General features: G+C 43.0%; 1 pseudogene; it reads left to right on the forward strand.

The window, feature by feature from the left end:
* The first annotated feature begins 1,747 nt into the window (after nucleotides 1-1,747).
* LOC127691902 (40S ribosomal protein S12-like) lies at nucleotides 1,748-9,670 on the forward strand (annotated as a pseudogene).
* The last annotated feature ends 15,531 nt before the right edge of the window (nucleotides 9,671-25,201 follow it).

Raw genomic sequence — 25,201 nt, forward strand, 5'->3', positions numbered from 1 at the left:
TGCATTTTATTTTAGCTTTCTTGAACTCTTCTCTGTCTGTCATCTTATGCAATGAAGTCCTGCCTGATTTCAGAATTCAGACACCTGGCAAAGACCCAGAGGCTGGGTGAGCAAAACTGGAGAGCTGGGAAAGAAAAGTGGAAGGTTTGCCCACTGTGAAGAGAGGAGGAGCTGAAAAATGGAGGGCGGTGAGGAACAGCCTCATGTGAGTTGTCTGCTGTGAGGGCCATGTCTGGGTCCACGCCCTGAAGTAGCGGGGTTCTGTGTTAATGCCTGTGTCCCATATTACCGCCCAAGGCCATGCTGACATCCTGGACTGGGATCCCTCCGGGGGCCATTTTGGAGTCTGAAGGCTGAGGGAGAGCCAGCTGTCTTTAGTCCCCTTGCCTGGACAATGTGGGAGAGCTGGCCCTGGTGCGCAGGTGCGGGACAGCTAGTGCCCTAACAACACAGCTAATTCCCGAGGCTGAGTTGGTCCATTCTAACATGAACCCTATCTATGAACTGCTGCTTCCTATGAACCAGCTATGTTCATAGGAACATGCTATAAAGGAGCTGGTCCTGCAGAACCAAAGCTGCAGGATCTCCATGACGCAAGGCAGTAGCAGGATATATCCTAGAGGGTCCAGTATTGGTAGTGTAGCAGAAGCCAGAGGCCTTGGACCAGACCAATGGCTCATTGCAACCAACATTTGCAAGTAAAGGCAAAAGGGTACACTGTGGGACACGCTGTGACACACCGCAGCTTCCACAGCGAGCTGCTTTATATTTTATGTTATTTTCTTCTTTTTTGTTTTCTTTGGGGGCATTGCAAGGGTGGGGGGCACATATGGAGAGATGGGGGGTTGAGTGGGATTGGAGTGCATAATAGAAAGTTCACAAAGAATCAATAAAAGGTTAAAAACTATAAATTAAGTTCTTTTTTTAAAAAAATTTTTATTGTTTTTGTTTTTTAAAGATTTATTTATTTTCATTTATCATTTGTATATGAGTACACTGTAGCTGTACAGATGGTTGTGAGCCTTCATGTGGTTGCCGGCAACTGAATTTAGGACCTCTGCTCGCTCCAGTCAACCCCGCCCCTCCAGTCGGCCCTGCTCGCTACGGCCCAAAGACTTACTTTATTATTATTATATGTAAGTACACTGTAGCTGTCTTCAGAGACACCAGAAGAGAGAGTCAGACTGCATTGCTGATGGCTGTGAGCCACTATGTGGTTGCTGGGATTTGAACTCAGGACCTTCTGAAGAGCAGTCAGTTCTCTTACCTGCTGAGCCATCTTACCAGCCCGTAAATGAAGTTTTATATATATATATATATATATATTTATAAAATTGACAGTTTTCATGAAAAATTAAAGAGTAAAATGGTAGACATAAAGAATATTGCTAAATTAATTGAAAGAATTAATTGAAATTAATTAATTGAAATCTTTAATTGATAGAATTAAAGATTTATGTGGGAAATATTTCTGATAAAATTGTAGAAAAATATGGAATAACATGTTAAAATTGAAGATTATCATGGAAAATTACACAGATAAAATGGTAGGCATAAAAATATTTCTAAGTTGATTGAAAGTGGAATTATAAACATTTTCTGATAAAATTGAAGATCTACATGGAAAATATTTCTGGTAAAATTGAAGAAATATATAGAAAAACTTTTTAAAATCGACTATTTCATGGAAAATTACACAGATAAAATGGTAGGCATACAATTATTTCTATTTTTCCCTGCCTCTGCCAACTTGCGCAGAGGTGGAAACTCGGGTGCGTTCACGATTCGGCGTCACCCGTAATCCACCGCCATGGCCGAGGAAGGCATAGCTGCTGGAGGTGTAATGGACATCAACACTGCTCTACAAGAGGTGCTGAAGACCGCCCTCATCCACGATGGCCCAGCATGTGGCATACGCGAAGCTGCCAAAGCCTTAGACAAGCGCCAAGCCCATCTCTGCGTGCTCGCATCCAACTGTGATGAGCCCATGTTTATCAGCTGGTGGAGACACTGTGTGCCGCGCACCAAATCAACCTGATAAAGGCTGATGACAAGAAACCAGGGGAATGGGTAGGCCTCTGTAAGATCGATCGGCAGGGGAAACCACGGAAGGTGGTTGGTTGCAACTGCGTAGTTTAAGGACTATAGCAAAGAATCTCAGGCCAAGGATGTCATCGAGGAATACTTCAAATGCAAGAAATATATAAAAATTTGGCTCATTTTTCAAAAAATATTCCAAGTTGATTGAAAGTGGAATTATAAACATTTTCTGATAAAAATTGAAGACTTAAATGGAAAAATATTTCTGGTAAAATTGGAGAAATATATAGAAAAACATGTTAAAATTGAAGATTATCATGGAAAATTATACTGATAAAATGGTAGGCATAAAAATATTCCCAAGTTGATCCAAAGTGTAATTATAAACTTTTTCTGATAAAATTGAAGATTTATATGGAAAATATCTCTGATAAAATTGAAGAAATATATAGAAAATATGTTAAAATAGAAGATTATCATGGAAAATAATACAGATAAAATGGTAGGTGTAAAAACATTACTAGATTAATTGGAAGAGTAATTACAAACATTTTCTGATAAAATTGGAGATTTACACGAAAAATACTTCTGTTAGTCTATGCCTTTTTATTGGAGAATTGAGTCCATTGATGTTAAGAGATATTAAGGAATAGTGATTGCTGCTTCTTGTTATTTTTGGTGTTATTTTTATGTTTTCGTAGTTACTTTCTTTTGGGTTTTTTGGAAGATTACTTTCTTGATTTTTCTAGGGTGTAGTTTCCCTCCTTGTGCTGGCATGGACAGATATTGTGTAAATTTCTTGGTTTTTCTATCTATGGTGATTGAGAGTTTTGCTGGGTATAGTAGTCTTGGCTGGGATTTGTGTTCTCTTAGGGTCTGTATGAGGTCTGTATGTATGTCTCAGGATCTTCTAGCTTTCATCGTCTCCAGTGAGAAGTCTGGTATGATTCTGATAGGTCTTCCTTTATATGTTACTTGGCTTTTTTCTCTTGCTGCCTTTAATATTCTTTCTTTGTTTAGTACATTTGGGGTTTTGATTATGATGTGACGGGAGGACTTTCTGTTCTGGTCCAGTCTGTTTGGAGTTCTGTAAGCTTCTTGTATGTTCATGGGCATCTCTTTCTTTAGGTTAGGGAAGTTTTCTTCTATAATTTTGTTGAGGAAATTTACTGGCCCTTTAAGTTGGGAATCCTCACTCTCTTCTATACCTATAATCCTTAAGGTTTGGTCTTCTCATTGTGTCTTGGATTTCCTGGATGTTTTGGGTTACAAGCCTTTTGCGTTTTGGACTTTCTTTGACTGTAGAGCCAATGCATTCTTTCTTTTTTTAATTAATTAAAATTTTTTTCTATATTCTTTGTTTACATTCTGAACGCTTTCCCCTTTCCCAGTTCCTCCCTCCCCATCGGTCTCATATGCCCTCTTCCCTCCATCCATTTCCCAATCATCCCCCTCCCATTTCCCTGTCCTGGTACTCCCCTACAATGCTGTATCAAGTCCTTTCAGAAACAGGGTCCTTTCTTTCCCTTTTCTTGGGTACCATTTGATATGCTAACTGTGTCTTGAGAATTCAGAGCTTCTGGGCTAATTAATATCCACTTATCAGTGATTGCATTCTATGTGTATTCTTTTGTGTTTGGGTTACCTCACTTAGGATGATATTTTCCAATTCCAACCATTTGCCTAATAATTTCATGAATTCATTGTTTTTAATTGCTGAGTAGTATTCCATTGCATAAATATAACACATTTTCTGTATCCATTCCTCCATTGAGGGACGTCTGGGTTCTTTCCAGCTTCAGGCTATTATAAATAGGGCTGCTATGAACATAGTGGAGCATGTATCCTTATTGCATGCTGGGGAACCCGCTGGGTATATGCTCAGGAGAGGTATAGCAGGGTCCTCCGGAAGTGTCATGTCCAGTTTTCTGAGAAACCGCCAGACTGATTTCCAAAGTGGTTGTACCATCTTGCAATCCCACCCAGCAGTGGAGGAGTGTTCCTCTTTCTCCACATCCTCACTAACACCAGCTGTCTCCTGAGTTTTTCGCCTTAGCCATTCTGACTGGTGTGAGGTGAAATCTCAGGGTTGTTTTGATTTGCATTTCCCTAATGATTAATGATGTTGAACGTTTCTTACGGTGCTTCTCGGCTATCCAAATTTCTTCAGGTGAAAATTCTTTGTTTAGCTCTGTACCCCATTTTTTAATAGGGTTATTTGGTTCTCTGGGGTCTAACTTTTTGAGTTCTTTGTATATATTGGATATTAGCCCTCTGTCGGATTTAGGGTTGGTGAAGATCCTTTCCTAATCTGTTGGTTGCTGGTTTGTCCTTTTGACAGTGTCCTTTGCCTTACAGAAACTTTGTAATTTTATGAGGTCCCATTTGTCAGTTCTTGATCTTAGAGCATAAGTTATTGGTGTTCTGTTCAGGAACTTTTCCCCTGTGCCCATGTCCTCAAGGGTCTTCCCCAGTTTCTTTTCTATTAGTTTCAGTGTGTCAGGTTTTATGTGGAGGTCCTTGATCCACTTGGAGTTCACCTTAGTACAAGGAGATAAGAATGGATCAATTCGCATTCTTCTGAAGCCAATGCTTTCTTTCTTCTATCTCTTGTATTCCATCTTTGATGCTTGCATCTATGACTCCTGATTTCTTTCCAAGGTTTTCTACCTTCAGAGTTGTGTTCCTTTGTGATTTCTTCATTGTTTCTACTTCCATTTTTAGATCCTGGATGGTTTTGTTCAGTTCCTTCACTTGTTAGTTTGTGTTTTCCTGTAATTCTTTAAGGGATTTTTGTGTTTCCTCTTTAAGGGCTTTCACCTGTTGACCCATGTTCTCCTCTATTTCTTTTCTTTTTTTTTTTTGTTTCTGCCTTTTATTCGATATATTTTTTATTTACATTTCCAATGGTTTCCCCTTTTCTAGCCCCCCACTCCTGTATTTCTTTAAGGGAGTTATTTATGTCTTTCTTGAAGTCCTCTATCAGCATCATGAGATACAATTTTAGATCCAACTCTTGCTTTTCTGGTGTGATGGTGTATCCGGGACTTGCTGTGGTGGGAGAACTGGGTTCTGAGGTTGCCAAGTAGCCTTGGTTTCTGTTGGTAGGGTTCTTGTGCTTGCCTTTTGCCATCTGGTTATCTCTGGTGCTAGTTGGTCTTCCTGTCTCTGGCTGGAGCTTGATCCTTCCTGTGGGCCTGTAAGCCTGTGTCTGTACTTCTGGGAGACCAACTCTCTTCTGGCAGGGTCTATGCATAGAAGGCCGTGGAGCCCCCTGGTGCAAATGGCGACCAGACGACTCCTGTCCCAGCAGCTCCACTGATCTTATGTCCCGGTGCGCTCCTAGCGTTTCCCTCCAGAGATAAGGTGGAGATCTCACTTCTCTGTGCTCAGAAGTGGAAGCACTGCTGGGAGATCCCTCTCTCCTGCTGGGGCGTGCACTGAAGGCTGTGGAGCTGCCTGGTTCCCTGGTGTAATGGCGGCCGGAAGACTCCTGTCTCAGCAGTTCCACTGATCATAAATTAAGTTCTTATTGTTGCAATTTTGTCTTTTGATGGCCTAATTCTAATAACAAATACTCTACCTTACCTTTTATTGAATTAGTTTTGCTGAATTATTTTCACTTAATTTCTATCTTAGTCATTTAGGGTGTTATTATAGGATGTCATGGGCTAACACGGACAAGAATTTGCCTTTTGCCGTTCTGAAGGGTGGAGTCTAAGATGAAGGTGATGGAGGCTCTATGTATAGTGAAGGTTGGCTTCCTAGTTCATTGCATCCTCAGATGAGGAAAGTGTGAGAGAGCAGTCTCTTAGTGTTTTATTGCTGTGGATACCATGACCAAGGCAACTCTTATAAAGGAAAACATTTAATTGGGGGTGGCTTATAGTTACAGAGGTTTAGTCTGTTATTGTCATGTCAGGAAGCAGGACAGTGTGCAGGCAGACATGGTGCTGAAGAAGGAGCTGAGGGTTCTACATCTTAATCTACAGGCAGCAGAAGGAGACTGTGTACCACAGTGAGTACAGCATGGGTATAGGAGAACTCAACCTCCCCTGTACACACACACAGTGACACACCTCTTCCAACGAGGTCACACCTATTCCAGCAAGTCCACCCTTCCTAATATTATTCTGTATGAGCCAAACATTCAGACACATGAGCCTGTGAGGGCCATACCTATTCAAACCACCACAGGCACCAATCTTATTTCTGAGTCTCCATTCTCAAGACCTAATTACCTCCCCAAATTCTCATGTTCCTAGAATTCCTTCCCACCAGGAGACTAAGCAACATCTACCCTTCCTTTCTAGTTCCCAACAAACTGAGAAGTGATGCTGACAAAGTCAACTCTGGAAGACCATCAGTGAACTGGGTTTCCTTACAGAGCCTCGATGAGGGGTTACTTTCCAGGAGCATGGACAGTCCCGCCCTAATGGCCCACATGCCTGGAGCTTCTACCTTCTTCTCTCTTGGCCTATGAACACTAGCATCTCCCACAGGTCACTGCAATTAAGGCGGTAAGAGAGACAAGATGCTCAGGTGAAAGTCTTGTGATCCTCTGCACTGGCGTGCAAATAGTCGATAAACCCAGCTGGGGTGATCCTTTTGTAAGATGGCACAGTTGAACTCCCCAAGATGGTGGGTCCTTGGCTTGGAAGACAGTTATTCAACATATACATATACCCCTAAAGTACAGGTGTGCCAGGAGGTGGTGGCCCATGCCTTTAATCCCAACACTCAGGAAGCAGAAGCAAGTGACTCTTGAGTTCAAGGGCCCCCTGGTCTACAGAATGAATTTCAGGTCAGCCAAAGTTACATAGAGAAAACTTGTCACAAATGAAGAAACAAACAAAAAACAAGGCCCCTGGCATCCCACATCTTTTACTCTTTTCTACAGTTAGCACCTAGTAACTTACCTGCACCTTTTTGGTTTCTCCTGGAACTCAGAGACAGAGGCCAACAATCTCGAACTATGAGTGTGGTGAGTGCATGTGTGAGATATATGAACATGTGATGGGGAGGAGGCCTGAGAAAGAGGCTGGGAGGGAGGGCAGTGGGGAGAGATTTGGGAGTTTTCTGCAGCATCCTCCTGAGGTCTGCTCTAAGCGATTTTCCACTCCGTGAATGAGTACTTTCTCCTTCTTGGCTTGAGCTGCTTGAGCTGTGTTTCTCAGAATGAAGAATCCTGAAATAGAGTAGCATCTTGGTGCCTTGGGCTTTTTCTAAAATTAAATGATCTCAGGATATAGTCTTTTAGAGAAAATGATAGGTCTAAAATTATCACAGACTTACCCCATCTCCAGAAATGTGTAGGGTTGACTTATTTCATGTGATTCCTACAAGTGTTGAGTGTCACAATTTCTTTAAGCCATTGTTTATGTTTTAAGTTGAAATAAGATGTTTGAAGCTGTGTTTTAATTTTATTGTCATTGTGTGTGTGGCAAATTAAAAAAATGCAAATTCAAATTTAGGAGTTAGATCTACATAAAATATAGAAACATGTTTTTTCAATTAAAAAATGAGTTATTATAAGAATGTCAATTTATCACTATTATAGTTTAAATATCTATGCCATCTCCAAAGCCATGTTAAGACTAATCTCAGTGTAATAGTACTTATAGCTGAGGTCTTTGGGTAGTTATGCCTGGAGGTCCTCTTACAAAAGGACTTTGGAGAATAAACTTACTTTTCTCCCCTCTGCCCTCTGCCCTCTGCTGTTCCTCTTCAGGGGATGTGGCTACAAGCAACCATCTTGGAATCAGTGGGTAGCCCTCACTAGACACAGAAACATGCACATATTGCTCTTGGTCTCCAAAACAACGAAAACTCTACTGCTTGTTAATGACCCAGTGGTGGTTTGAATAGGTATGATTCCCCATATACTCACGTATTTGAATGCTTGCTCCATTGGCAATGACACTATTAGGAGGTGTGACCTCGTTGGAGTGGATGTGGCCTTGTTGGAGGAAGTGTGTTCACTGTGGGGGTGGGTGCTCAAGCTCTGCCCAGTGTAGAATCCACCTTACTGCCCATGTATAAAGATGTAGAACTCTCAGCTCCTTCTCCAGCACCATGTCTGCCTGCATGCCGCCATGCTTCCCACCATGACGATAAAGGACTAAACTGCTGAAACTATAAGTCAGCCCCAATTAAATATTTTCCTTTATAAGAGTTGCTGTGGCCATGATGTCTCTTCACAGCAATAGAACCCAAACTAAGACAGCCCCAGTCGGGGTTTTTATAGAGCAACACAAATGGACCAGACCATGACAAAAACACAGTTCTAATATCCCCCCATTTAAAGATTTTTTTTGAGGGATGCTGATAGAATTCAAAAATTTAGGAAAAATGATTTTGAAGCTGGGTGGTGGTGGTGCACACCTGTAATCCCAGTACTTGGGAGGCAGAGGCAGGCAGATTTCTAAGTTCAAGGCCAGCCTGGTCTACAGAGTGAGTTCCAGGACAGCCAGGGCTATACAGTGAAACCCTGTCTGAAAACAAAAACAAAAACAAAAACCAAATCCAAAAAAATTCATTTAGTAATTAATTTGTTCATGGTGTGAGGGGCTAAACAAAGGACCTCTCATGCTAACCTCCCACTGAGCCCCAGCCCCAGAAGCTTCTTAATTCTACTGGAAACCACTGCCTCAGGACATCTTTCCCGGAGTTTAGGAATCCACTGTGCAATTCTCCTACTGATAAATACAAGTAAAATGCAACTCCTCTTGTTGTAGTTGTTCAGTGGGAAAAATGCAGCCTTCACCCCATTTCTGGGAGAGAGTCTGCCTTTTCACTCAGGATTTAGTGTGTCAGTGCCACTCTAGACTTGGGCTAAGCAGGGCAGCACAGGAGGCATGTGAATCCCTGCCATGTCTCTCTTCAGGTGCAGACACATCTGCTGATGTGCACTAAGAGTATGTTCATGTGCGGGATGGCTTGGTCCTATTTCTCTGAACTCCTCCTAGCTTACTAATAACCAGCGGGCGTGCTCTCCAGGAAGCGGAGGTAAAACGGAAATGGTAGGGAGGCACTCTAGGGAGATGTTGGCCAAAGAGTGAGATTTTATGAAAAGAGAATTCAGGGTATCTCTATATATTTGAAAATCTGTGCATTCTAACTATGAACAGAAGGTGGGGTCCTCCTGCCGGGAAACACAACCAAACAGTCCACTGAACTGGAAGCTCAGATGATGCTCTGGCCTCTTTGGGTTCTGATGCTTTTAAGCCAACAGGCTAAGAAGGAATGATGGTTTTAGGAAGGGTAGTTGATCTAGATTACCAAGTGGAAATTGGACAGCATGTGACACAACTTGGCCAACGAGTATTAAATTTAAATTTCTCTGTGTAGTTATTTAAAAGTCATTTATTAAAACTAAAACTAATTAATTATATACGTCTGTGTGCATGTATGTGATAGTGCATGTGTGGAGGTCAGAGGACCAGCCGTGGGAGGTGGTTATCTCCACAATGTGGGTTCTGGGGATCAAACTAGGTTGCTAGGCTTGGCAGTGAGTACTCATCCCACAGAGACAGTTCTCCAGCCTATATTTTTATTTTTAATTGTCATGCTAATTGTATGTGTTTGTGGGACAGAATATGGCATTTCAACACATGAGTACAGCGTGTAATGTTTAGAACAAATGGTTACCCGGCACTTCAGGGAATTATCATTTCTTTGTGTCAGGGATATTTGAAATCCTGTCTTCTAGCTAGTTTGAAACATTTAATTGATTGTTGTCTGCCATACTTATCCCACTCTATATAGAACATTAGAAGTTATTCTTTTTTCATGTCCAACTGCACTATGACACACCCTTTCCTCCCATCCTCCCCAGAATCTAGCATTTTATTTATTTATTATTATTAAAAATAATGATCCAATAGGTTTTGTTCTTTTTTTAAAAAAATTAAACTTGTCCATTTTGAGGGCAATGCTTATCACATGGACTCACAGACAGAAGTTCTGAGCGATGATAGAACACCTGAAAATTAAATATACTGGCCTCAACCACCTTTAGATTTTGATAGCTCATGACCCCATCTCATAATTAATTGTAGACCCTGGTACCAGCCTCTGCTTCAGTGTCCCCCAGCTGTTTCTTCAGACATCCTCCCTCATAACCTGCCTGACAGTTTACATTCTTCAGGTCATCCATAGCTGCATCCTCCCCATAAGTCCCTGAGGCTGCCTGGACTCACATGAGGTTACAGGGCTTCTCTGTAGTCTCAGTTTAGATTCTACCACTCACGCAGAGCTGCTCTGGACAGGCGCATAATTTAATAGTAGCAACACTGAATCTCCTCAAAGCTACAAGGAGAAAAAACTCATACCTTGTACAGGCACTCATCTAAAAATAATAGTTTAAATATATTGATTTTGTGAAAGAATAACCCATGATAGTGGTATGGTGAACATTTATGATGATTCATGGACACTTGCTAAAATGAACATATGTTTAAACATCTTTAAAAAAACACAATATAACACAGTGCTAAAAGCAAAAGTTATTGCCATACATGCCAAGAATATCAAGTATGTGTTAAGACTTTACTACATGTCTACATTTCTGTCTATATTTAGTAAGTAATTCAAAATCTCTCCAAATCTATTGTTAGGGTAAGGATTTTTGCTATGGAAAACTATTTACATAAAAGTCAACTGCCAGTAAAAATAGGAAACTATTCTGTCTTTAGAGACATTCTTGTTTTCTTTTTAAAAATTTGTTTATGTTGCTTTCCCCTGTATGTATGTATGTATGTATGTATGTATGCTTGTATGTATGTATGCTTGTATGTATGTTTATATGTATGCTTGTTTGTATGTATGAATGCATGTATGTATGTATGTATGCTTGTATGTATGTATGTATATATTATGCATGCATGTATGTATGTTTGTATGTATTATGTATGCATGTATGTATGTATGCTTGTATGTATGCATATATGTATGTATATATGTATGTATGTATGTATGTATGTATTATGCCATGTATATTCCTGATACCCACAGAGGTCAGAAGAAGGCATTTATTCTTCTTGGAACTGGAATCACAGATGGCTGTGGGTTGTAATGTGGGGCTGAGAATCAAACCTGGGTCCTCTGGAAGAGTAGCTAGCTCTCTTATCTACTGAGCCATCCCCTCTGACCCCTAAAGACATTCTTGATTTAATCTTCTTCTTTTGGGGAGACATACTATAGTTGTGGAAGTTATTTCATTAGTCACTTTTAATAATAGTTTAATAAAGTTTTTGATTAAATGCTAGAAAGCGCTGTGAGAAACCACAATTTGAACAAAGTTGACTCAAGCTTCAGTTAAAAAATGAGCCTGGCTGACAAACCCAAATATCTTGCACTTAAAAGGCTCTCCAGGGGGTACTTCAGTGACCTGGCTCATTGTTTGTCCTGACCTTTTCATTAGACTTTAACATAGTTCAAACTGCAGGAAAGGGAAGGCAAGAGGAACAGAGGGAAGGAAGGAGGGAGGGAGGGAGACGGAGACGGAGACAGAGACAGAGAGACACAGACACTCACTGAGAGACAGAGACACAGAGACACAGAGACACACAGAGAGATTTGGAAGACATACCACAATTGAGTAGACACATTGTAAAATAAATTTACAAACGACTAGGAGGTTAACAGTGCCTGTGTGGTAACGTTAAAGAGTCAATGGGCTTTTGGTTGTTGTTTAAAGGAATGAAAATGACATTGTGCTTATTTTTAGAAAAGAGCCCTTTCCTTTCCAAGACCCATATTCAATGTTTGCTGATGAAATGATAAGATGTGTTTCATTGCTTCAGTAAAGGGGTGACAGGCATAAATCGTGGAAAACTAGAACTCACCATGAGCTGACAGTTGTTAGTTCCAGGCCATGGGTAAGCAGGAGTTCATTCTGCTCGCTTCCTACTTTAGAATTTACTCTGGCTGGACGGTGGTGGCGCACGCCTGTAATCCCAGCACTCTGGGAGGCAGAGGCAGAGGCAGGCGGATCTCTGAGTTCGAGGCCAGCCAGGGCTATACAGAGAAACCCTGTCTTGAAAAAAAAACCAAATCCAAAAAAAAAAAAAAAAAACCAAAAAAAAAAAATAAGAATTTACTCTGAATTGCTGTGTCTCCCTCCCCTATGCTGGAGGCTGAACTCTGGGCTTCATGCATGCTAGATTAGAACTGTACCACTGATGTGCACCTCTGGCTAGGCTAAGTTCCTCCCTCCCTCCCTCCCTCCTTTTCTCCCTCCCTCCTTCCCTTCCTCCCTCCCTCCTTCCCTCCCTTCCTTCATTCCTTCCCTCCCTCCGTCCCTCCCTTCCTCCCTCCTTCCTTCCCTCCCTCCCTCCCTCCCTCCCTCCCTCCCTTCCTTCCTTCCTTCCTTCCTTCCTTCCTTCCTTCCTCCCTCCCTTCCTTCCTTCCTCCCTTCCTTCCTTCCTCCTATCTCTCTGTCCCCTAACTTTTATTTAATTTCTGAGGCAGGATGTCATGTAGCTGAGTGCTGGGATGCCCAGTTCCTGTCTAAATCTTAGATAGCTTGCTTTCTGGGGCAGTGCTGAGTAGTAGTGATAGCTGGGGTTGGGAAAACAGCTAACTCAGTTAAAAGACTTCCTGGGAAGGCATGGGGACTCAAGTTTGATCCCTAAGACCCTCTTTAAAAGCTGAGTGTGTGGCATTTGTAATGTCAGTGCTGGGGAGGTAGGGACAGAAGGACCCCTTGGGCACTTGGGCCAGCCAGCCTCTCCCTGTCAATCACTGAGTTCCAGGCTAGTGAGAGACTCCATTTCCAAAAATAAGGTGAATGTTACCTGAGGATTGATAGCCCAGCTTGACCTGTGACCCATATGCACGCTCACACATACGCATGCAAAGGAAGTACTCATAGCTCTTCTCTTAGATTTGTTTCCAACTTTAAACAAATGTTTCTATCTTTTCATCTTATATTTTCTGTTGTGTGCCTAGTCTTTAGTGGCTGAGTCTGAGCCTTTTATCTTTAACTAACCAATTTGGCTGATCCTGGCCTTGCAGGTTTATAAATTCTGCTGTTTGAAGTCTGAGGCAGGAACATTTTAAGTTCAACGCCAGCCTGTGCAACTTAATGCGATTCTGTCTCACAGAAAGGAGGGGTAGGATGAGGGCTAGAGATGGAGTTCAGAAATAAAGAATAAATGTTGTGCGTGAGGCCACGGAGTAAAAAAGAATCTTTTTTTGTTAGTTTTCATCTGTACCGTTCATTTTGTTAAAAAAGCTTGTCTCAATTTATAAGATTTTTTTTCTTTTATTCATCAGTGGGCACTAAGTTTATTAAATGGTCTTGTAACATCTGTGTATCTATCAATTGTATATTTTCCTTTTGATTATCTGAACAATGTATACTACAGTATAAAAAATACTAGGTGTGATGGTTTGAACAGGTTTGGCCCCCCATAGATTCATGTGTTTTAATGCTTGGCCATAGGAAGTGGCAATATTAGGAGGTGTGGCCTTGCTGGAGAAAGTGTGTCACTGTGGGGGCAGGCTCTGAGGTCTTCTATGCTCAGGCTCTGCCCACTACAGAAGACAATTTCTTCCTTGCTGCCTGTGCGTCAGGATGTAGAACTCTGGGATCCTCTAGCACCAGGTCTGCCTGCATGGTGCCATGCTTCCCGCCATGATGGTAATGGACTGACCCCCGAAACTGTAAGTCAGTGCCAGTTAAGTGTTTGCCTTTATAAGAATTGTCTTGGTCATGGTGTCTCTTTGCATGTACATATGCATTTGCCAGGGTGTGTGTGTGTGTGTGTGTGTGTGTGTTGAGGTCAGAGATCACTTTGTAGGCATTGGTTTTTTCCTTTACCATGTGAATCTGAAGACTGAATTCAGGGCTTGGTGGCAGGTTCCTTTATCTACTGAGTCATGTGACTGGTAGAGTCTTAAATTTTATTCAACCACACAGAATCATAAAATTAAAATGAAACTGTTGTCACTATACAGTGGATGCTCTTGTTGTGCCTGGGCTGATGTTAATTGATGTCACCTCATCACCTACCACAGGAGTGTCTACAGAGAGTCTTCTACCCAAGAGGAGAGAGAAGGAAGTGGAAAGATAGCACAGGTTTTTTTGTTAATTAAAAAGTATTTTGCTTCATTTTATGAGTGTTTTGCTTGTATGTGTGTCCATGCACCATGAAAATGCTTGGTGCTTGTGGAGATCAGCAGAGGACATCAGATCTCCCAGAACTGGAGTTACAGATGGTTGTGAGCTTTCCTGTAGGTGCTGGAAATTGAACTCAGGTTCTCTGGAAGGAAAACTGTCTTAGTTAGGGTTTTGTTACTGTGAAGAGACACAGCAACTCTTATAAAGGACAACATTTAATTGGGGCTGGATTACAGGTTTAGAAGCTCAGTCTGTTATCATTATGATGGGCAGCATGGCATTGCAAAAGCAGGCAGACATGGTGCTGGAGGAGCTGAGAGTTCTACATCCTTATCTGCTAGGAGAAGACTGACTTCCAGGCAGCCAGGACAAGGGTCTTAAAGCCCACGCCCATAGTGACACACTTCTTCCAACAAGGCCACACCTCCAAATAGTCTCTTGGCCAAGCATATTCAAACTACCACAGCAACCAGTACTTAAAATCATGGAGCCACCTCTCCATCACTATGGTTTATTCTTTACTCCTATGCACAACAGATTTCCACATTGTTGTATGGAATTGGTATACTGTGGCCTTAAGAGTTGACAGTGTCATTTGACATTATGGTGGCTACTGATTTGAGAGTGCTAAAGACTGTGTCCATGATAGGGTATTTTTCCAAGACCTTGAGTAGGACCTTGGCAAAACATGACTGGCAGAAGATTGTGAAACTCAGCAGACCCAATGGAGGGTGAGTGTGGTGGCAAGGTGTGTGATTTCAACCTGGCCATTCTTGAGATGCTCCTGTGTCACCCCAGAGTTAAGGAGGGATTGGAGTAGGCATCTGGGAGACTGGGAAACTTAGCTTGGAATAGATTTGGACTTAATTAGTGTAACCTTGGGTTGCCAGGGCTTGAGGAATTAGGGCTCCATAACATACCTCAGTGCTCCAAGGGCTTACATCAGAAGTGATTCTGTATGTCTGTGAGTGTGCTAATGGCACCTCACCAGTGATCTTACAGACTTCTCAATGTACTTGTGAGATTTGATTCTTCTTGGGTGTCTTTTCTACTCTGAGCCACACATTGGCAACAACATAGCAGAGAAATGTTAAATTTTAAACACAAAAGAACATTTTGGATTCTGTTACTATGCTCTTGACTTTTGGTTTTAACGTTGCACACAGCTTTTAAAGAACCAGTCAGTAAATTGTTCTTTCTTGTTTCTATAAAAGCTGAGGGGACTTTCTGGTGGGGTGGGCATCATAGTTGATATCTATTGGATGGAAAAACCCAACTGTATGTTTGTGTCTCTGAATGTCATTAACTGCTTTTCAAGTACTCACTGAAACCATAGCTAGAACTGGCAGAGACTCTTCCTGCTGACTTTTGAGAATATGCGTATCCTAAGACATGTGTCACATATGTTCCTCATTCAGTTGCTACTAAATGCTTTAAATCTTGCATGATAGGAGTTATACACTTTCCAAATGGCTTATTGAACCACTTTGAAAAGGTTCCACCCAAAACAGGAAGTTACAATGTGTCCAAAATCAAGTGAATTTGAACTTGAGAGGAGCTGGATGAGGTTCAAAGCTCTTTCATTCAGCTATCGAATTTGGCTGGTTCTAAATCAGGATGCTGATGAGCCTCCACTTTCTAATTGTTTTTCTGTGCTTGTGCCTGCAAGGACAAATATTTGTGTGTATGTAAACATGCACACTCACTATGGCCTCCAGGACAGTGCCTGGAAAGAAGCTTCGCTCGCATGGATTTAGGGGGGAGACAAACAATCCTGTGGCTATAGACTGGAAATCCAGAATGCATGACATTTAATATTCTGTAAGCACAATATAAGTAGGTCCTGTTCTTTGTCACTTGTAAAAGTCATTAAAATAGAAGACATGTAGACCTATTTACTTTAAAGATAATTTAGCATATTGACTTTGAAAATGATTATTTTTCCTTTCATTGGTGTATATGTGTGTTTGCATGTGCGTGGGTTCGAGTGTACATGGAAAATGTGGAGGTTGATATCAGGGGTTTTCCTTGATTGCTCTCCATCTTGTATATGTATCCAGGGTCTCTTATTTAAACCCAGAGCAACAGATTCAGCTAGTTTATCTAGCTAGCCAGCTCTGGGACCTCCTGTATCCTATACTTTGCAGTGTGATTACAGTGGGTTGCCACATACAGGATTCTACAGTCTCACCTTTTAAAGCTTAAGGGTCTGGAAAGAGGACTCAACAGGTAGAGCACTTTCTGTACAAGCATGAGGACCAGAGTACAAATCTCCAGTAGTCACTGAAAATCAAGGCGTGATGTTACCTCTTGTAACCTCAGTAGTTGTGGGGCGGTGCAGGAGGGTGGATCTTGGGTGATGGCTGAACAAGCTAGCTTGCCCCAAAATACAAGCTCCAAGGTCAGATAGAGACACTATCTTATAAAAATAAGGTAGAGAAGTCATTGCAGAAGACTTCTGGCATCAGCCTGCATGGGTGAGCACTGTCCTAGCTGTCATGTGCATAAACACACAATGGCCATACAAAGTAATCATAGACAGGGTTTCTATTGCTGTGATACCATGATCAGCAACGACCTGGGGAGAAAAAGGTTTATTTAGCTTACATTTATAGTCCATCATGCAGGGAAGTCAGGACAGGAACTCAAGGAACCTGGAGGTAAGAAGAGGTCTTTGAAGAATGCTGCTTACTGGCTTGCTTCTCATGGCTTGTTCTTGTACAACTAAGGACTACCTGCCCAGGAGTGGCAGTGTTTCCCTCTAGCCCTGCAGTGAGGACAATTTAATAGAGACATTGTCCCATCCTTTTCCCCAGATATTCTAGGTTTGTGTCAAGTTGACAAAAAGCAACCAATATACTAATGGACTTCATTATGACATCTAATATGCTAACATATTATTTAAAGGACAGCTGTAGCGTGTAGTTTATACTACTGCGCTTTAAGCTCTGGGTGAAACATGTTACCAGCCTCCACCCTGTGCTCCTAGGGTCTGCAGATGAAAGACACACACACACACACACACACACACACACAAACACACACACACACACACACACACACACAGAGAGAGAGAGAGAGAGAGAGAGAGAGAGAGAGAGAGAGAGGGGCTTATTTTTAATATGCCTTTTAGCTCAGACAGACAGACAGACACACACACACACACACACACACACACACACTTTTTAATATGTCTTTTAGCTCGATGGTTGGGCACGTCTAAGCCTCCTGAGAGTTATGTGACCTTGCCTTCACTCCCAGCTCAACTCCTCTGAGTCTGCCCTCAGCTTAGTTGTCTCTGATCTCCCACCTGCCACCCCAGGCCCAGTCGGGGAGGCGGCCAGTGGCCACTCCACCCGAGATCTCACATGGCTGGCAGCTTTCTCCCTCTGAAGCATGGCACTTTGGTTTTCTTCCTCCTGTGTCTCCCAGCCTGTCTGTGGAACCTGGGAGTCATGCCCAGACATTAGCCTCTAGTATATTTATTGATCGATCAAGAACCAACTGGGAACAGGACCCTCGGTGTTCACATGCAGATTCCCAATCAAAGCATCAGAACCACCCCCCACAACAGCTTTACAAGCAATGAAAAGTGTATTTGTTGTTTGCTATATAGAGATCTTGCTATATAGAGATCTACACAACATAGAATTCTTCCCCACCCCCGCACTCACTCTGGGCCCCTAGCTCCGGGCCCCATTTGCTCTGGCCCATAGGCTTTTTTGGTTTCTCATTACGTATGGTTGTGAGCCACCATGTGGTTGCTAGGATTTGAACTCATGACCTCCAGAAGAGCAGTCAGTGCTCTTAACTGCTGAGCCATCTCACCAGTCATACACAACATAGATTAATCTCATGATTTGGTGGGGAAGGTTAGGGATGAAAAGGCAGAGTTGAAATGTCCCAGTTTGAAAACAGCAAAACCCTGACAGCTACTATATGGCTGTTGAAACTATATACAATGGTGCTGTGAATGCTTAGGGTGGATCCTAAGTGAGACCAGTCCTAAAATCTCCCTCATAGACACACCCAGAGATTGCTTAATGATGATCCTAAATGCCATTAAATTGACAATCGAGAGTAAACGTCATATGGCCCACATATTAGGAAGACTAAAGCCATATGTGGTCATGTGTGCATGGGATTAAAATGACAACTTTGAAACAAGCTACAACCTGAAGGGGCAGAAAAATAAATTACCATCGTAGGGAAAATGGGTAGGCGGGGCCCACACACCCGTGTAGGGATGTCAGGTGCCCATGTATCTGCAGAGGGAAGGCTGTCTGGCTAGCAGGGAGGAGGTCCTTGCCCAGAAGGTGGTGCCATTCTGGCGCAGGCCCTGGGTGCCTGTAGAGGAAGCCTGGCTGGGAGAAAGGGTCTTGGGTCCTTTCCAGTGACTGGAGATGCTGAGACCTGTTCCTTGCTCCTACACAGTGGGTTTTGATAAGAAGAGACAGTCCATAGTTTCAAAGTTTTATTAATGAGAAGTAGGAAGAGAAAAAAGATAGAGAAGAAAAGGGAGAAAGAAGAGATAGAGGGATGAGAGCTGGCCATGGCCACGTGGAAAGAGGGGAGAAGAATGGGGAGAGAAGGGGAACAGGGGGACAAGAGTAAGGGCAAGAGAGAGAAGCAAGAGAGCGAGGAGGGGCCAAGAAGCTCCCTTGTATAGGGCTGGGTCACCTGGCTGTTGCCAGGTAACTGTGGGGTGGGGAAGACCTGGCTGTAGCCAGGAGGATGTGGAGGTGGAGTCCAGCCAGAACACTAGGGTCCTGACCCTACCTGTGACTGATGGTCACAGAATTATGTAGTTGAGGAGTCAGGAATATGAGTCTGAGTATCTGGGAGCATGGCTCACTGGTTCCGTCCCTTGTAGAATATTCTACTGGGTCTCTGGAGCAAGTCTCACTCAACCAGACCCCAGACTGCCTTTCACAGTCCCACATACCATTACTCAAAGTGCGGTGTCTAACAGCAAAAACCCAAATCCTAAAGCAAGGAGAACAGGATTAACTGTGTGGGGAGGAACTTTCAGGCCAGGCACATGCCTGGAACACAGGAGGGACAGCGAATGTTGGTTCCCCTCCACATTCATTTAGATGTGAACCATTACTTTTTATTTTTTAAAAATTATGTGTTTATGTTATGTGTTTGAGTGTTTTGCCTGCATGTAGGCCTGGACCATCTTCCTGCAATGGCTGTAGACACCAGAAGGGAGCATTATTCCCCCTGGAACTGGAGCCACAGGTGGCTCTACCCACCATGTGTGTGCTGGGCACTCTGGAACAGCAAGTGGTGCTCTTAACACTGAGCTGTCGCTAAAGCCCTATGTGTGAAACTCTACATACAAAAATTATAATGCCATTGGTCAAACACCAAGGTAATATGACCTTAGAGAGCTCTCTTTGTGGAGCAATAATGTAGGAATACTTATTTGCATTAAAACATGTTTGACCCCTTTGGGAGCTAGGGACTGGCATTTACACCACTGCTTATCAGTCTGATGGGCAAGTTAGTTATAAAGAGCAGATCCACAAGTCAATGCTAAGCCTTACTCCCTGGTAGTACCCAACAGCCATGTTTACTGAAGGCTCTTGGGTTCTGTTTCTGTTTTTGTTTCATTTGGTAAGATGAAGTCTGATCAAACTTTTAAATGCAGTACTTAACCAATCTTCTCTTCTGCCTGTGAAGAGCATGAGGCAGAGAGATGTTTTTCCAGACTTGAGGCTGTGAAGGCTGCTGGGTAGTGGAAGGGAGGGGCTGTGGAGTAAGTAGTTCATTGCAAACACGAAATGTCAATGCTTTGTCTTAAAGATGTATGGAAAATGGCGTCCATGCCATGTTATTCCACAAAGTTATATAAATATACGAACACTGCTGCAAGTTTACCTTGCCACTTTAAATGACCTTAACTTTCTGAATGGAATGACAGATAGATATCCTGGGTAGCACATCCAGTTTAACCCTATGACTCCCCAAGCTACAGCCATATTTATCATCTGTCTTCCTTCCTTCCTTCCTTCCTTCCTTCCTTCCTTCCTTCCTTCCTTCCTTCCTTCCTTCCTTCCTTCCTTCCTTCCTTTTGTTGATAAATAGCAGGCACAGACAAGAGGGGTTTTGGTCTGGATTCAGGCCATTTGCTGGGGCCTGTGAGTTCTGTCTCTGCTGCAGGCTGGGAAGGAGGCCACGGAGAACCAGAGGCTGAAGCAGGCCAAGGCTGAGACGGATTGTACCATCTGCAGAGGAAGTAAGAGTTCACAGTACGGAAGGCACACGGCACTGGGGTCCCAGGCTGCACTAGGCCTGGGAGGACGCCCAGGAGAAGACCACCATCCTCCAGACACACTTCTGGCAGAACAAGATCAAGTCCTGGATAACGTCTTGGCTTTCCCATGTGATATAGGTCCAGAAATCCATGTAACATTTGTCTAGAAATCCACAAAAACTACCTTAGAAGTGACTCAAGGACATTGGCGTTGAAGACATGCCCATTCAACAGGAGGGTCCATCAGGTACTGAACTCCTTCTGTGCCACAGCAGGTCTCTCCACTTCTTGGACAGTAGCAAATCTAGTACTTAGTACAGACTAGGTACTTATCTTAAAGTTTTGTTATTTTATCTTGTGTGTCTTTAATGGGTATAGTTGTCTGCTTTTATATGTGTTTATTTTTTTTTCTTGGTTTTTCAAGGCAGGGTTTCTCTGTGTAGCCCTGGCTGTCCTGGAACTCACTATGTAGACCAAGCTGGCCTTGAACTCAGAAATCCACCTGCCTCTGCCTCCCAAGTGCTGGGATTAAAGGTGTGCACCACCACTGCCCGGCAATGTGGCCTTTTTTATTCTTAGGGAAAATTCTTTGAAGAAAGAAATGAATTTAACTATTTCCTTTTACTGGGCTTTATCTATGAAAAATAGTAAAAATAGTTATTTGTAACTTGTATGAAGTAACAGCTAGCCTTAAAGTTGTCTATTTTGGCTAAGGGTTAGAACAGCAAATACTAACATGGCATTGGGGCTGCTGCGGGTATATCTTAATCCAACTTACTAGACAATAGGATGCAAAACCTTGCTTGTGTTGATTTGTGTAATTTTATGTAAATTTTGAAAAGTAAGACTTTAGGGGCTAGAGAGGTGGCTCAGCTGTTGAGTGCTTACAGGAGGCACCCCGTCCCCCCAGGCACTGAACTACTTCTCTATGCTGTAGCAGGACCTGACTTTGCTTCCCATCACCTACGTCAGGCTGCTTACAAACCACCTGTAACTCCAGCTCAGGGCCATCCTATGTCTCTGGCCTCCAGGGGCACATGTGGAGAAATATGACACACACACACACACACACACACACACACACACACACACACACACACACCTTAATATAAAGAAGGAGGAAGACTTTTTCTTTTGGATTTGGTTTTTTTCGAGACAGGGTTTCTCTGTGTAGCCCTGGCTGTCCTGGAACTCACTCTGTAGACCAGGCTGGCCTCGAAGTCAGAAATCCTCCTGCCTCTGCCTCCCAGAGTTCTGGGATCACAGGCATGTGCCACCACCGCCCGGCTGGAAGACATATTTTTACAATGGCTTAGCCACTAAAATCGCCTGTCCTATCTTCTGAAACATTTGGGCACTCATTTCAGGTGAGGAACAAGACAAGGGTTGTGTGCTCACTTCCACTGCACAAGCTTTTGTGCATGGTGGGATGAGAAGGTGCAACTCATGTTTTCCCCATGTTTCCATTATGATAGTGTCACGTGAATCTCCCCTTCTCTATGTGTGCATTTCTTCCTGCTCTTAAGCATTTTCATGCACGTTTTGTTCAAGCTTCTGATTGCATTGAAGAATGTATATTACCGTTACTTGGACAGGGTTAAGTATAGTTTAACTATGTTAAATAACTCATGCAAGTGCATGTGGTAAAACTTTTGTTTGTTCTTTGCATGTATTAAGAAGCAGATCCTGTGAAATAAGCCAGAGACACATCTGTGGATTAAACAGTCTCTGTTCTAAGGACGAGGTGAGAATGTAAACAGGCAGTTACAGGAAAAATGGAGACAGGCAATAACAAGGGTTAGGAAGTGGCCTTTAAGTGTAAACCTTAGGGCAATTCCTAATCCAAACTTGAGAGATGGCACGAGTAAGGGAATGCTTCATGGATAACTAGGCTACATGCTGAAGGACAAGTAGGAGCCATTGAAGATGCTATTGAGGATGAGAGATTCCAGATAGGAAACATAAGTGTGCAAAGGCTTAGTGTGAGAAGAAATATGCTCTGCTGGATAATTTCTGTAGATCAGGATAGCACAGTGATTGAAAGGGGCTAGGCTGCTTTGTAGGGAGTGCATGAAGTCCTGAGGGAGTGTGTACTGTTGACTTGAGCATGGTCATGTCAGGGACCCAATGCTTGAGACCATGGAGATGCTAAGAAATGTTTGCTGAAAGGGGCCTGATACAGTTGTCTCCTGAGAGGCTCTGCCAGAGCCTTACAAATACAGAGGCAGATGCTCACAGCCAACCATTGGACTGAGCATGGGGTCCCCAATGGAGGAGTTAGAGAAAGGACTGAAGGAGCTGAAGGGGTTTGCAGTACCATAGAAAGAACAACAATATCAATCAAGCAGACTCCTCAGAGCTCCCAGGGACTAAGCCATCAACCAAGGAGTTCACATGGCTCCAGCTGCATATGTAGCAGAGGATTGCCTTGTCAGGCATCAATGGGAGGAGAGGTCCTTGGTCCTATGAAGGCTTGTTAGATGCTCCAGTGTAGGGGAATCAAGGGCAGGGAGGTAGGAGTGCGGTGGGTGGAGGAACACCATCATGTAAGCCGGGGAAGGGAAGATGGGATGGGGGATTCCAGGAGGGGGGGAACTGGGAAAGGGGATAACATTTGAAATGTAAGTAAGTATCCAAGAAAAAAAATATAAAAAAAGAAGGCAGTTTCATATTATGATCATTTATTAAAATAATAGTATTATAGTAGATTCTCTTCTAGGGACTGTGAGATTCCCCAGTTGAGTTTCTTCCTATGGGGTGGTCAGTTCCCCCCAATAATAGAATAATAGTCGTTCCATGATTGCACCTACACACAGGCATCTCTAGATTGCAGGGTTCACACTGTGTGTGACTGTTGGTGACTTTCCTCCAGTGGCCTGCATAGGACTGGCTGGGACTAGGAAAGCTAGCCCTCAGGGGGAGGGGACATCCATGTCACTACCAACTTGATTTCTCCAAGTACGGGGACCTGAAGTGGAAACTTTTGGTTTCTTTGGAAAGTCAGTTATGTCAAATAATGTTTTGCTGGGGCACATAGATGGAAGGATGTTTTGCTAGAGCATACATGTGGAAAAATGTTTTCCTGAAGCAGACACAGGTGAGAGGATGTTTTGCTAAAGGAAACACATGAAAGGATGCATGATGTTAAGAAGGAAATTAAATTTGACCCAAAAGATGGTGGACGATGCTGGATGGTATTAGTATGCCTTGCCAGTCCTTAGCGGTCATTGTTTGTCGTGATTTCATAGAAAGAGACACTTCCAAATACTTCTGGCGGTGTTCTGGCGTCTTTTTGCTGATTCTGTGGACTTGTGCTGGTTGGCAGAGCGATGTCAGCTGATACAGACTCATGTGGACTGTTGCTAAGACAGATTGACATGGTCTTTTGCTAAGGCAAGGCCCATGGGAGGACATGTAATGTTTATAGGGAATAGAAATAGGATTCAATGGATAGTGTATTAGTCTGGGTTCTCTAGAGTCACGGAATGTATGGGCAGTCTCTATATAGTTAGGGAATTTGTCGATGACTTACAGTCTGTAGTCCAGCTCCCCAACAATGGTCAGCAGCAGCTGTGGCTGGAAGTCCAAGGATCTAGTAGTTGCTCAGTCCCACAAGGCCACCAGGCAAGGAAGAGTAAGTCTTCCTTCTTCCAATGTCCTTATATAGATCTCCAGCAGAGGGTGTAGCCCAGATTAAAGGCTGTAGGTCTCTAGCAGAGGGTGTGGCCCAGATTAAAGGCGTGTGCCTCCATGCCTTTAATCCCAGATGATTTTGAACTTGGAGATCTCCTTGTCTTAATCTTCTGGAATTCATAGCCACTATGCTTCAAGAACTCCATGCCAAGATCCAGGTCAGAAACTAATATCTCTGAGCCTCCAGATTAGGATCATAGGTGAGCCTTCCAATTCTGGATTGTAGTTCATTCCAGATATAGTCAAGTTGACAACCAGGAATAGCTACTACAGACAGTGACGGGGCTTGCACAGCTAGCTTTGGAATGCTTCATTGGTCTTACATTTTCATCTTTACTGAGCTTCACTTTGTAGAGAGGGGCACGGCAGAGAACTTCTCCTGGTGTCTCTGCTGGTCCTGGTCACTCCTGCTAACTCATGCCAATTCCAGGCAGGCCTGGCTGTTTCTGCTGGGTTGTGTCACCACTGCTGATTCATGTTTGCTCTCCTGACCCTACTGAACTGGTCTACTGGTTTATATACTGACAATGCAGATTGGATTTGTTCCAAAGAACTATTTCTAAACAGGTCCACTTCCCCTGTATCCTAATAACCTTTCTTTTCCACAGCCTTTGGTGGGCGGTGGGCTAAAAGAGAGGCTAAAGCATTTAAGAACCCTTATTAAAAGTGGGACTTGAAAAATCTAAGCCTACAGTGACCAAAGTGTGTGATGTCTTCAGTAAAGGGCCTCACATCAAGTTCTAGCGAGCAACCAGGGCAATGGCTCTTGTCTGCATTGTCTTGCGGGTCTCTGGGCTATCCCTCTCCCCAGCCCAGCAATGGCTTTGTATTTAGCAACACATGGCTTCTGGGAGGCACATTATTCCTCATGGAGGGCAACTTCAATTGGTTTTCTTTTATACACACCTGTGTATTGAAGAGTCTAATAAAATTTCTATTCAGCCCTCAAACATTCCTTCTATTAATTTTCCTGCCTCACCTTCTTATCTTCCCAACCCTCCCAAACATTTCTCTATGAAAAATTTCAAAAGGATTAATTTACATTTTTATAAATTAATGTGGATGGATGTTTTGTCTGC

Source organism: Apodemus sylvaticus, chromosome 9 (genome assembly GCF_947179515.1).
Source record: "Apodemus sylvaticus chromosome 9, mApoSyl1.1, whole genome shotgun sequence".
Classification (NCBI taxonomy): Eukaryota; Metazoa; Chordata; class Mammalia; order Rodentia; family Muridae; genus Apodemus; species Apodemus sylvaticus.